We start from the raw sequence: 14,827 nt of genomic DNA, 5'->3' as shown, positions 1-14,827 counted from the left end.
CAATCTGAGATTTGGCCATGAGGTCAAATCTTTTCTTATAATATAAGAAGTAATTTATGTTCTTTTTTCCAATATACTATGAGATTTTGCCATGTGGCCAAATCTTCTCCTTAAGCTATCTCTTGACCAAAATAATGACTCATGTAGTATCACAATATCTTGCAACCAATCAAGCACTTTGTTCATTTTACTATAAGAATGACATTTTGCCATTTGGTCAAATGCTTTCTTATATTATCAACCCTTGCTTACTTCCAAAAGGAAATGCTAGTTTCTACTTAGAATTCCTCACTTTCTATAATTTGGCCATGTGGTAAAATTCTATCTTGCAACAAAAGGAAATGCTAGTTTCTACTTAGAATTCCTCACTTTTTTGGAATTTGATCCTAAAAAATTAATACTAAATCTATGGTGGGTTCAATCACACAAATTTTGGGTATGCTAGATTTGGTTGTATGGAAAAATGTTCTAAGAAAAACATCTTCTATATTATCTCCAAAAAAGGAATACCATATTCTACTTGGAACTCCTTGATTACCTACTATATTTATAGGAAGTCTCGCCATGTGGTCAAAACTTGTTGTGCAACAAACAAACCACTTTGTTTCCATTAACCATTTCTTTCATTTCAATTTTTCATAACTTCCTATAAATATCATATCATTTTTCCACAAATTAGCCACTTTTTCCATTCCACTACAAAATAAAAATTGGCCATCTGGTCAAATATTTCATTTTGTTATCAATGCTAGCATCCAAGAATCTTCCATTCTTGTTTTGTTCAGCCATATGATCAAATCTAATCTCATAAAACTTGCAAACCATGAGACTACTTTTTCATTCCATTATAAAGCAATATTTGGCTATATAGTCAAATCCAATTTCACAGCATGCTACAACAAATGAATCACTTTCTTCATATGGTTATGAAACTAGATTTGGCCATATGGTTAAAACTAGTTTATAGAAATCGTCTTATCTTGTAGGTTTTGCCATGAGGTCAAATCTTCACCTTTCAAGTGTTTTTCACTTTATCTTATATTGATATCTATGGGATTTGCTACATAGCTATATTTGTTTATATGTGAATCTCATATCACAATAAACCGCATCCTCTCTTTAACTAGCCTTTAAGAACCCTATGGTAAAAACCATGGAAAAGTTTCTAATCTGATAGATAAGTCTTATGACTAAATAGGATTTGACCACATGGCTAAAACCAATGACAATGTTTCTACAATATAGCTCTATTCAAGGGAAACTTACATGTGCAGAAATTAAAATGTTAACTTTGGGCCAAATGGAATTGTGAGATTGCTACATAACCACATTGATATATAGGTGGATCTCATATTGGACTAAATCTCATTCTTTGATTAAATAGGATTTGACCACATGGCCAAAAATCTTAGCAAAGTTCCTAGAGTATGATCCTTGCATAGGAAACTTACATGGAGAAGAAATCCAATATTAACTTAGGGACAAAATCATCCATGACATTTTCTACATAACCACAATGATTTTTCACTATATCTCATACCACACTCACACTCAACATTTCATTATCACTTGACCATTTGGTTAAGCCCATGGTCAAGTCTCACTATTAATAGAATTTGATCTTCTCACCGAAGTCCATGGCAAAGTTTTTACTATATGATTCTTGCAAGTGAAACATAATTAATGCTAACTTAGGGCCAAGATAATCCATGAGATTTGATACATAAGCACACATATTTATGGTTGGATCTCATACCACACTTAATATCAAATTTTAATATTTCATTTTATGGAAGAGTTCCTTTAGAGTACATTTGTCTTGTATTTTGTAAAATATTGTGTTGTTGTGTTTTCAATTTTCAACTTAGAAATCTTATACATTTATTTGGGTTTTGTGAATTTTGAATATTTTTAAATCCACTTTTGTCTAACAACTTTTTCTCTTTGTAGAACTATTCAATGGCAAAGAAAGATAGCACATCCAAAAAGGAGACCCAAACCATTGATGGATTTAGTGGTGGTTTTGTGTATCCATGGTATGTGGATGTTTATGATAGTCAAGGAAAAAGGGCTGACAATGTTCTCTTATTCACTTTGAAGAGTGATATTACATTTTTTCAACAAGATGGTGTCATAGAGAAGATAACAGATGGATGTGCTAGGAAAGAGGGAATACCATGTAATCTTGTTAAGATCAAGGGAAAAAATGTAGTATACAAACTTGATCCTTTGTCATTTCACTTTGCCAATATTAAAGAGGATGAAGAATACTCTTTGAAAACAATGGGATGGACCTTATTTGAGGAGGTAAAGGGCACATAAGACATGATATTAGCATTCCAAGCTATTCAAAATAGTGAGCTACTTTTCCTATCAAGAAAATGTGATCGCCCCAACAAAAGAATGAAGCTCCAAGATAAACAAATAGACTTGAGATCTTCACCTTCTCCTCAAGAAGAAAATAATTCATGGAATCCCACAAGCTCAAAGTCAAAATCACCTCAACAAAGTTCCTTGTCACAAGCTCTTGTTGTTAGTATGGCTGCTAACACTACTAAGAATGATGCCACTTTACCTTCCATGTTAGAAGTTACACCTGCAAAGCCAATAATTTCTCTTGAGGTCAAGGGATGGTGCGCAGATCGGTCGTAGTATGATCACATAGTGAATCCCAGAAGGTCCCCAAGAACAATGAACTCTACCTTTTTGCACAAAAAACAATGTAAAAGCATGAACGACAAGAAGCAAGAGACCAATTGGGTTCAATCTCCCCCCATGCCTTGTGTGAGCGCTTCACAAAGCATGTATTTTATGTATATTTCCATCTTCATGCTCAATAATAGCCCAATTTACAAAAATATGACAAGCTTTTAGCTTTTGAGTTTGCTTTCTACAAAAATAGGAAATAAAGCTAATGGACGGTGCCCATGGAATCTGGCACGCCCAACACAATGTCCCAAATAGAAATAACATATCCGTGCGCATAGGCGCATACAAAATAATAATCAATAATCAATGCCTCAATAGACATGACAAAATATAGGCGTGGCGCCTATCAAAATATAATCCAAAGGTCGAATACTCGCTAGACTCCAATGCTTTCCTCCACCACTGTTGCTATCTCTACACATCAACTGAAGCATTCACAATCGTTAGTAAAATAATACAATTAAACCGACAAAAGTGAATACCTAGCAGTCTTCAGCTACATAAATAAATCAACTGGTTAGAAATAAATCCTAACCTTAATTTATTACGAGTGCGCACTCTAAACTCATAAACGTTTATTAATTTAATATGCATTTTGCGGAATCACCCGCTATGGAATCACCCATGTACACACTAAATTTATGAAACACCCGAAAAGGATAGACGTCCCCATCAACTTCTCGCACAAAGAATCCTCTTTGTGTATGAGCCCCGGTCATCTAAGTTTACGGAATCCACCGTAAAACCTCACGGAATCCACCATGGAATATGCCTCCTGGCATCATACCCCCGGGGTGGAATAGCAATTGACCTCAATTGCTATTAGCTCAATGTGGAGCTAACAGAGTGGGGAAAGCATTTAAGTCTCTAGCGTGTATCCATTGTTCTTCCTCTACAGGATGGTTCTTAAATTTTACTAGGTATCTAGAATACCTTCGGCCAGTTCTAGTGGTCATGTAGTCAGTGTCTATGATGGCTTCTGGTTCAAGTATTTCAGTCTCTTCTTGTAATAAAGGTGGGTTTTCATAAACAGGGTGGATAGGTAATTGGCCTCTAAATGGTCTCAATAAACTAATATGAAATGTATCGTGAATTTTCCAATGAGATGGTAATTCTAATTTGAATGCATTATCATTAATTTTATGAATGATTCTAAATGGTTCATAGAATCTAGGAGCTAATTTGACAACTGGATGTCTATCTACACTTTACAGTCTACGTTTTTGTATTCTCAGTCAATCATAATCATCAACTTTGAAATTCATGGCTTGTCTTTTCTCGTTGGCTTGTTTGGTATATGATTGCTGGGCTTTAGCAATCATATCCTTAACCTCATCAAAAATAATGTTATGTATATTAGCAATATCATCAGCACTCTGAATTCTATTAGACAAAGATGCAACAGGTGTAGATAATCTATATCCATAAATGACTTCAAAAGGTGCTTTCTTTGTAGATGTGTGCGGTGTATTGTTATATGCAAACTGTAATAAATGCAAATGAGTGTCCCATGTGTGAGGTTTAGAGATAGTATATGCACGTAAAAGATCTAGAATGGTGCTGTTTGTGGCTTCTGTTTGTCCATTTGTTTTTGGATGAAATGCAGATGAGAAATCAATCTTTGTGCCAAGATTAGCAAACAGTGTAATCCAAAAATTGTTACAAAATCTAGAATCACGATCTGAAATGATAACTTTTGGCAATCCATGGTTAGTAAAAACAGTTTTCAAAAATAACTGTCCTGCGTAGGATACTGTTAAAGTTTTCTTACATGGAATGAAATATGCTTGCTTACTAAATCTATCTACAACTGTCCAAATCATATCATGGTTAGATTTAGTATTTGGTAAACCAGTAATAAAATCCATAGAAATATGTTCCCAAGGTTTAGATGGAATAGACAAAGGCATTAGTAATCCATACTGTTTACCATGATGTCTTTTTATTCTTTGACAAATCAAACATTCAGAAACGAAATTAGATACATCTGCATCCATATGCAGCCAATAAAAATCTTATGTTAACATACGCAAGGTAGATATGATACCTCTATGACCTTGATATGGGGGACAATGAATTTCATTTAAAACAAAAGATCGAAATGGAATAGTAATACACAGTCTCTTTTCATAAAACATAAATCCATCATTATATGACAATGAATCAACAAGAATGAAATTATTTTGAAGTAATTTATGCCAATCAGAATGAAAAGTAATATCCTGGTGATATGTATCTTTCATAGCAATCAAAGAATCAAAAGATATGACAGAAATATTATGAATTGCAGGTCTTCTACTCAATGCATCAACAACTACATTTTCTTTTCCAGGTTGGTATTGAATGATAGGATGAAAACTTTGAATAAAGGAAGCCCATTTGATATGACGGTCAGAAATTTGGGGTTGGCTAAGTAAATGTCTAATGCTTTGCTGGTCGGTCTTTATCATGAATTTTGAACCCATTAAGTAGTGTTTCCACAGTCTTAAGGCTTGTACAACTGCTAATAGTTCTTTGTCATATGTTGAATATTTCAGCTCAGAGGGTTTCAGCTTACAACTAGAATATGCTATAGGATGATTGTCTTGCATTAGTACGGCTCCTATTCTTGATCCGCTAGCATCGGTCACAACTAGAAAGAATGGTCTATTAAAGTTAGGCAATTGTAAAACAGGGGCATTGGTTAATGCACGTTTCAGTAAGTCAAAGGATTTTTGTTGGTTTTTGGTCCATTGATAAACAATTCCTTTCTTGAGAAGTTTGGTTAATGGTAAAGCAAGTAATGAAAAATTACGTACAAACTTCCTATAGAAACTAGCAAGACCAAGGAATGAGCGTAATTCATGCACGTTTTTAGGAACAGGCCAATGCAATATTGCATCAATTTTCTTAGGATCAACTTTAATTCCTTCAGATGATACAATATGACCTAAATACTCAATTTCTGTCTTAAAGAATTCACTCTTTTCAGGATTTCCAAACAATTGATTTTCTTTCAGTAATTGAAAAAATAATGACAAATGCTCATAATGCTCTTTCTCATTGTGACTAAAGACCAAAATATCATCAAAGAAAACAATCACACAGTACTAATATTTCAAAAAGATACGGTTCATCATTCTACTGAAGGTGGTAGGTGCATTAGTCAATCCGAATGGCATGACTAAAAATTCATAATGGCCAAACTGTGTTCTGAATGCAGTCTTAAATATGTCAAATTTATCTAGCCTCACCTGATGATATCCAGACTTAAGGTCAATTTTACTAAATATAGAAGATCCTTGCAGTTTGTCCATAAGGTCATCAACTCTAGGTATAGGATACCTATTCTTTATAGTGATCTTATTTAAAGCTTGGTAGTCAATACACATATGATAGGTATTATTCTTTTTCTTGACTAAAAGTACAGGTGCACCGAATGGAGAACTGCTAGGTCAAATTAAACCTCTATTTAGTAATTCTTCAACTTGACTCTGGATTTCTTTTTGCTCTATCTGATTGTGCCTATATGGTGCTTTGCAAGGTGGTTGTGTGCCAGGGATTAAATCAATCTTATGGTCTTCTGGTCGTGAAGGAGGTAAACCTGGTGGTAGTTCTTCGGCAAAACAGTCCTTAAAATATGCAAGAAATTTCTTATGCCTAGGGTGCATATGATTTTCCTTTATGTGCAATTCATTCACCCAAATGAGATATAATTTAGTACTCTTGCGTAATGCACGTTTTGCTTGAGTATGCGAAAGCAGTGGAAAAATATTAGATACATGCATACCATATAATGTAATAGATTGTCCTTGAAAATTAATATTCATTGTGTGTGTGGAATAATCTATATCTGGGTTATGCTGGTGTCTCCAAGGCATTCCTAGAATAATGTCACTTGACTGTAATGGAACAACTAAGAAATTTTTTCTTTCAATGTATGAACCAATTTGAATCTCTAAATCTTGAACTTCTTGTGTACCATTATATCTAGTACCTAAAAATGCAGCTTTTATGCGATAATGCATAGGTACAGTCTGTAATTTTAATTCCTTTACCAATTTTGCTGAAATAAAGTCATGAGTACTACCGTCATCATGCAAGATAGTCCTTTCCTTTCCATGCACCAAACATTTCATAGTCAATAATGAATGTGGAGTAGGCATACCTGGTAAAGTGTCGGAAGTAGTAGTAGTATCATCCTCATCTTCAGTGAAATCAGGCATATCCTCATGCTCGTCTTCGTCCATGGCTCCAAGATAGTTGATATGTGCTGGTGGCTTCTTTGAATGACAATTTGCTGTGAGATGCCCAGGCTGGTGACATTTATAGCATACTATTGGCTTGGATTTGGTTACATTATTTGCAATGGCTAGAAGTCTGGGTACATTTGGATTTACTTGTGGAATAGGCTTAGGATTTGGATTGACATTGGATGGTAATGCAGGTGGTTTAGCCCAATTCTTGCGGAAAGATGGTGAAGAGAAACGACCTGGATTAAACCTTCTAAAATTGGAATTGAATTGTTTAGATCCATAATTACCATTGGCTTGGAGTTGCTGTGGTCGTCTGTCTCTACCGCGTAACTTATCTTCAGTGTCGTGAGCTAGTGAGATAGCGTCTTCAAGGGTAGCAGGCTTGAACATGTTCACTTCAGCGTAGTAATATCCAAGAAGTCCAAATATATACTTCCGCTTATGTGTCGTCTCTGGTACGTCTTCAAGCATGCGTAGCTATAGGAGTGCATTCCAAAAATGCTATGTATATTGTGGAATAGGCTCACGATCCTGTTGTTGAAGTAGATTCCATTGCTTGATAGCCTTCTCATGAAATTGCGGTGGAAGGAAATTCTGCATTAACTTCTTCTTGAAATCTTCCCAAGTAGCAGGGCATTCTATGCTCTTGCGTACTATAGTCCACCAAAGTGATGCTCTGTCTACCAGATGATTAGTAACACACTTGATTTTATCTTTTTCTGGATAGGTTTCCTCATGGAAATAGTCATCAAACTGGCTAATGAATGATAAAACAGTCTTTCTATTCTCGTATGCCATTGAAAGTGCGAAATTTGAAACTTCGTTTACTTATCTTTGATTCCTTGCGAATGGTTTGAGCTTCAAGGGTGGCGTCGATGGTACGTCGAATTAAATCTTCAGCTTGAGGTTCTTCTTTGTCGGTAGACGCTCTTTGTAATTTTGTCAATTGCGCTTGCAATGCTTCTGGTGCGCAGATCGGTCACAGTATGCTCACGTAGTGAATCCCGGAAGGTCCCCAAGAACAATGAACTCTACCTTTTTGCACAAAAAACAATGTAAAAGCATGAACAACAAGAAGCAAGAGACCAATTGGGTTCAATCTCCCCCCATGCCTTGTGTGAGCGCTTCACAAAGCATGTATTTTATGTATATTTCCATCTTCATGCTCAATAATAGCCCAATTTACAAAAATATGACAAGCTTTTAGCTTTTGAGTTTGCTTTCTACAAAAATAGGAAATAAAGCTAATGGACGGTGCCCATGGAATCTGGCACGCCCAACACAATGTCCCAAATAGAAATAACATATCCTGCGCATAGGCGCATACAAAATAATAATCAATAATCAATGCCTCAATAGACATGACAAAATATAGGCATGGCGCCTATCAAAATATAATCCACAGGTCGAATACTCGCTAGACTCCAATGCTTTCCTCTGCCACTGCTGCTATCTCTACACATCAACTGAAGCATTCACAATCGTTAGTAAAATAATACAATTAAACCGACAAAAGTGAATACCTAGCAGTCTTCAGCTACATAAATAAATCAACTGGTTAGAAATAAATCCTAATCTTAATTTATTATGAGTGCGCACTCTAAACTCATAAACGTTTATTAATTTAATATGCATTTTGCGGAATCACCCGCTATGGAATCACCCATGTACACACTAAATTAATGAAATGCCCGAAGAGGACAGACGTCCCCATCAACTTCTCGCACAAAGAATCCTCTTTGTGTATGAGCCCCGGTCATACACGTTTATGGAATCCATCGTAAAACCTCACGGAATCCACCATGGAATATGCCTCCTGGCATCATAGCCTAGCCCTTCGTTCTTCTTCCAATTGCAGCATGATTAGATCCAGCTTTTGTTCCATAGTAGGCTCAGGTAGGTCGTCTTCAGCCATAGGATCATCCATATGTGGAGTCGTCATCCTGTAAAACTCAAAAGACCTTTCTCACTCAAAATCAGGTTAGCGGGATGAGCGTAGCTCAAATTCAGGGTTAGAAGGCTATGTATTTTTGGGTATTTCTTTCTCAATTTTCAGAAAATCTGCAATATTTCCTTCTTTGTATGCTAAAAATACTTCAGCGGACCTGCGGATAGGTAGAATACTTTGCCACGAACAACTTTGCAGTTCAGAGTTTTTGCGCAGGAACAACCCTTCTAGGAGTTTTGAGCACTAGTCAGTTCTGACTCCAGTTGACTAGTCTGACTTGCAGAGTTGCAGACTTAACCGACTTGCAGAGTTTCAGACTTGCAAAACTTAGGGAACTTGCAGAACTTGATTCCAGTCGACTTGCAGAACTTGACTTCAGAAGTGCAGGACCTGAAGTTTATGAACTTGATTGTCTTGTGTGACTTGCAGGAAGCTTAAAAGCTTTGATTGACTTAATGGATTAAGAAGCTTTAAGCTTTTTAATCTGTCGTGGATTTTTAGGACAAGAGGATGTCCACGGCGGAATTCGCGGCCTTCAGAACAGCCCGCCGTCCTCAACGATTAATTCGTTTGTGGTGAAGCTTTAATCAATGAGCTAAAGCTTTGGAAATTTTTAAAGGTGAAGCTTATTTAGCTATGAAAGATATAAGCTTATCTCTGGTTTTTTGACGACTTGATGAAGGAGATGGATGTGTGGTCCTCCGCCTGTACAGCCTGGTCCTTCACGATCTGAGAGTAGAAACATGGGTTCTTGATCTCCAGAAGTCTGCCTGTATCGACAGTTCGTGACGAGATTGACTGTAGAGCCCGATCGTTCTAGGAGCTCCACCTTCGCCCGATATGGGTAGCGATTGGAAGCTCTTGATCTCAGCTCCGCTCTGATACCACTTGTGCGCAGATCGGTCGCAGTATGCTCACGTAGTGAATCCCAGAAGGTCCCCAAGAACGATGAACTCTACCTTTTTGCACAAAAAACAATGTAAAAGCATGAACGACAAGAAGCAAGATACCAATTGGGTTCAATCTCCCCCCATGCCTTGTGTGAGCACTTCACAAAGCATGTATTTTATGTATATTTCCATCTTCATGCTCAATAATAGCCCAATTTACAAAAATATGACAAGCTTTTAGCTTTTGACTTTGCTTTCTACAAAAATAGGAAATAAAGCTAATGGACGGTGCCCATGGAATCTGGCATGCCCAACACAATGTCCCAAATAGAAATAACATATCCATGCGCATAGGCGCATACAAAATAATAATCAATAATCAATTCCTCAATAGACATGACAAAATATAGGCATGGCGCCTATCAAAATATAATCCAAAGGTCGAATACTCGCTAGACTCCAATGCTTTCCTCCGCCACTGTTGCTATCTCTACACATCAACTGAAGCATTCACAATCGTTAGTAAAATAATACAATTAAACCGACAAAAGTGAACACCTAGCAGTCTTCAACTACATAAATAAATCAACTAGTTAGAAATAAATCCTAACCTTAATTTATTACGAGTGCGCACTCTAAACTCATAAACGTTTATTAATTTAATATGCATTTTGCAGAATCACCCGCTATGGAATCACCCATGTACACACTAAATTAATGAAACGCCCGAAAAGGACATGCGTCCCCATCAACTTTCGCACAAAGAATCCTCTTTGTGTATGAGCCCCGGTCATCTAAGTTTACGGAATCCACCGTAAAACCTCACGGAATCCACCGTGGAATATGCCTCTTGGCATCAAGGGAGTAGAAAGAACATTCAATTTTCCTGAAATAGTTAAGAAGAAGGGAAAGAAGGAAAAATCAGGATTTCACATGTTTGAAAAATTCTTTCCATTTGGTCCAACAACACAATTTCCTATTCTCATTGATAGGTGTTATGAGGCACCTCCTTTGTATGCTTATAGGTCACTATGTTGGGATTATGTAGAGAAGCTAACCACGTCTTTCATAAAGACTTCCATGAACCCAACAACAACAGCATATCTTATGCCTTTTGTACAAGACAACAATGAGAAGAGACCCATGCATCGTGATGAGGTGGATGCTAATAAGTTGGACACTTATAGTTATTGGATTATATCAAGGCTTCACTCAATTCATGCAGCAAAGATATATATTCAGAGTAATACTACACATTGTCTAGCAACCAAGCATTTATACACCACAAAAAATGCTAGAATATTAGTTGATTGTCATGCGAAAATGTGCATTGAGCTTTCATGAATGACAAATATGGAATCAGATAATGTTATGAAGAATGCACCTTATGTTGAGAAACTTCAACAATTAAGAGATCAGTGGCTAGCATTTGGTTCTCCACCAAAACCCCAACAAGGGCTTTCTAAGACAAGCTCTCAAAGAGTACCATGGCAGGTAATCATATATAAGCTTACCTTCTTTTTTTGTGAAGATAAGTGTGATGCACTTTCTTTTGCTCTATGATCACTATTTTGATCTTTTTTTTGCAGAGATTTGTGGCATACATTGGAGAAAATTGTGCATCTAGAGATTGCCATATGATTGTTAGCTCCCAAGAAATATTTGATAGTTGGATCAAAATCATGAAGAGATACTCTAGAGGTGAACTTATATCCCAAGAGGAGAGTTCGAGAAAAAAGGGAAGGCAACCTTCTCCTCCTACATTTCGTTGCCTTATGGGTTTAAAGGATGGAGACATCCTTACACTACAAGAGGAGATCAATGAAAGTCATATCCTTTTTCTTAGAAACAAATGGGATAAGGAAGATATGATTGACATGGAAACAAGGGCTAAGCAAATCAAGCAAGATAGGGTCCTAAAGGAGGAATTAGTCACTCTTTTCAATGCTTCAATTCCAGAAAGTAGCGCTGTGATGAAGACTTGGGAAGAGCTTGCTGATGATTATGATATCAATGATGAAGTCTACACAAAGATTTTAGGCATTTGCAATGATTGGGTATTAAAGAAGCTCACACGTGGAGCTGATGTAGGGTCCCTACCAAGTGGAGCAAAAGATATTGTGAACTTCCTAATTGGAAAAGATTTTAGGCATTTGCAATGATTGGGTATCAAAGAAGCTCACACATGGAGCTGATGCACGGTCCCTACCAAATGGAGCAATTGGAAAAAAGTAAAATCCTCTTCAATCCTCCACTAGTTCCCCTTGGTGTGTATATGTTGTCGGATGCAATCTAGAAACCTTTCATCTTATACATAATGTTTACAGAGATCCAATTACCATTGGGGTTGTTGTTCTAGATGTAGCACATGGGGTTGAGGGAATGAAATGGGACTCTATAAAGTTTGGAAAGGTTGTATCCACTCTACTACAAATGACATGTGAACCTAAACAATTCATGTTGTTATCATTTCTTGATCGAAAGCAAATGGCAGCTTTGGAAAATGCTCTTGAAAGCATTTCTTGCAAGTACCGCATGCTAGTTGGTAGTGTTGACTTCCTACCAATGGATAGAATGTTTGCTTTTGGATCTATAGATTCTTTTGTGGTTTTGACATTAGTGACCATGGAAAAAAGCTTCATCAATTTTGAGCGATATATAAAAAATGTCAACAAGCCTTCCATTTTGGACTTTGAAGGCTTGGACAAGGAGTGCAATGATTTAGATCTTGAAGAAGAACAAAGGATTTCAAAGGCCATTTTGAGAAAGAAAATGAAAGTTATGGAAACTACAATCAAAGCATTCAATGGTGCTCATGAGGTTGTGTTTGATGTATATGCAAGTGGACTTGCATCTAAGGTGGCATTGATAAATCATATGAAGACTATTGCAGTGGTTTGCAACACTCAAGAGCAAAGAGAGGTTGAAGCACAATTGTGGAGGGTCCATGAGAGTGCCAAACAAAATTCAAACTCCCAAGAGGTTCCTCCTACTGAAGTTCAAGTTCTTGAAGTACCACCCGAGGGCATAGAAGAATCAAGCCAAGATATAGCAAGTCTAATTATGAAAGAGAAATTAAGGGCTACTTCAGGTGTTTAAACTCCGTTCCTTCTCCCTTCATCAAGGAAGACACATTGATGTAATTTTGGTTTTTTTCTTGAGAAGTTACTTCCATTAGCATTTGCAATATTTTCTTTCTTTGATGATATTAATTAAAGAAACTATGTCTTTGGTTTTTGAATTTTTTATAAAAGGTACCAAGCATGTTTGGTTTAAAAATTTGATTTAAGTAAATATTTTACCAAATGTCGGGATGGGATCGGAATGGCGCCGAGATGTCGGTACGGGGCACGTGGACGCGACCGGGGCGTGTGGAGACGTGTGAAATCGAAAACGGGCACTTTCACGCGCGGAACGAGTCACGCGAAACACATATAAACAAGGCAAAATTAATATCTCACAATCCAGGCATCGAAACAAAATGGTGTAAAAACAAAAATTGTGCAAGATGGCAGGGGGAAGACAGAGGAAATGTGCAACGGGGGTTCCGAGGGGGCTAAAGGGAGTTCACATGCAAAAAACACAAAAAAGGGCCTTGAAAATGCAAACGAAAATTAATATCGGAAGATCCGTGCATCAGAACGAAGTGCGGGAAAAAGGAAAAATGTGCAGAAGCACGTGCCCAACAATCCTATCACGTCAAAACATAGTTCCGACTGAGATAAGACATGTTCACATGGGAAAAACCCCAAAAACAGACCCGAAAATGGAATCAAAAAATAATATTGGATGAACCGCGTGCCGGAAGGACATGCAATAAAAAGGAAAAATGTCCCCAAGAAGGGGTGACACAGGGTTGTCATGTTAGAATGCAGTTCCGACGGAAGTGGGAGGGGTTCACATGCGAAAAACACCAAAAATACACCCGAAAATACATTTAAAATTTAATAATTAAAAATGCAGAAGTCGAAAGAGGATGGAGGAAAAAGGAAAAAGGTGGGGGAAAGTGCGATGGATAGGGCTGTCAAATCAAATTGGAATTCGGATGCAAACATGGCAGGTTCTCATGGAAAAATGTCAAAAAGACAAACAAAAAGGTCTCGAAAAACCGCAAAAATTAATATTGGACAAACCGTGTATCAAAATGACACGGAGTAAAAAGAAAAAATGTCAGGGAAAAAGTGGTTGGCAGGGCTATGATGTTAGCTCATGGTTCCGAAACAATAAAGATGCATGCACATGGAAAACTGACTAATTTACGCAAAATTCGTCAGAAATTAATAACTCAAAAACCGTGCATCGAAACAGGGGTAGGTAAGAGGAAAATTGGTCAGTTCAAAGGAACAAATAGGGCTATAAAGGTAGATGGAGATTCCATTGAACGTAGGGTACGTTCACATAGAAACACAACAAAATAAGGGAGAAAGAAAAATGGAGGAGGAACAGCCCCAAGGTAGGAGTGACAAGAGATGCGTGGGTGGGGAAGGGACCCCAGGAGTGTAACAGAAAGTCATGGCGTACATGCATGAGCAAAGTGAGGCATATGCAGGGTGGTATGCAATGTAGACGTGTAGGGATGCGTCCCGACACTTAAAACATTAACGGGTAGGGTTGACTGAGCAACAGGGACCTAATACCACATAACAGACCATCCATGAACGTCCCCACACTTAAAACATGAACATCACTGACAACACAAGGTATAGGGTTAGAAAAACTTGGCCCATGTTGTCGAGAATCAAGATTGATTGTCGATGGCACGCCCACTATCGTTGTCCACTGTCTGTAGGAGGTACCAAGGTTCACTCCAGCACATGTCCTTCATGGCAGAGACCATGCGGCAGTACCCAGGGAGATAGCTGGTTGAAGGAATGATAGGAAATTCGTCGATGGCGAGGGATGTGGCACTCAACTCACAGTCACTCAAATGGAATGAAAGAGCAGTCACTCGCCCCATGACTAATATCACTCGAGGAAAGCAAGATGAAAACCCATGTCTCACACCCCGGTTTAGGAAGCGACAAGGGTATGGTGCAGAGGGAGTA

The sequence above is a fragment of the Lygodium microphyllum genome, chromosome 30 (genome assembly GCF_053477565.2).
Source record: "Lygodium microphyllum isolate KBCC chromosome 30, Lygodium_microphyllum_v1.1.10, whole genome shotgun sequence".
In the NCBI taxonomy this organism is placed as follows: domain Eukaryota; kingdom Viridiplantae; phylum Streptophyta; class Polypodiopsida; order Schizaeales; family Lygodiaceae; genus Lygodium; species Lygodium microphyllum.
This window is presented reverse-complemented; position numbering follows the sequence as displayed.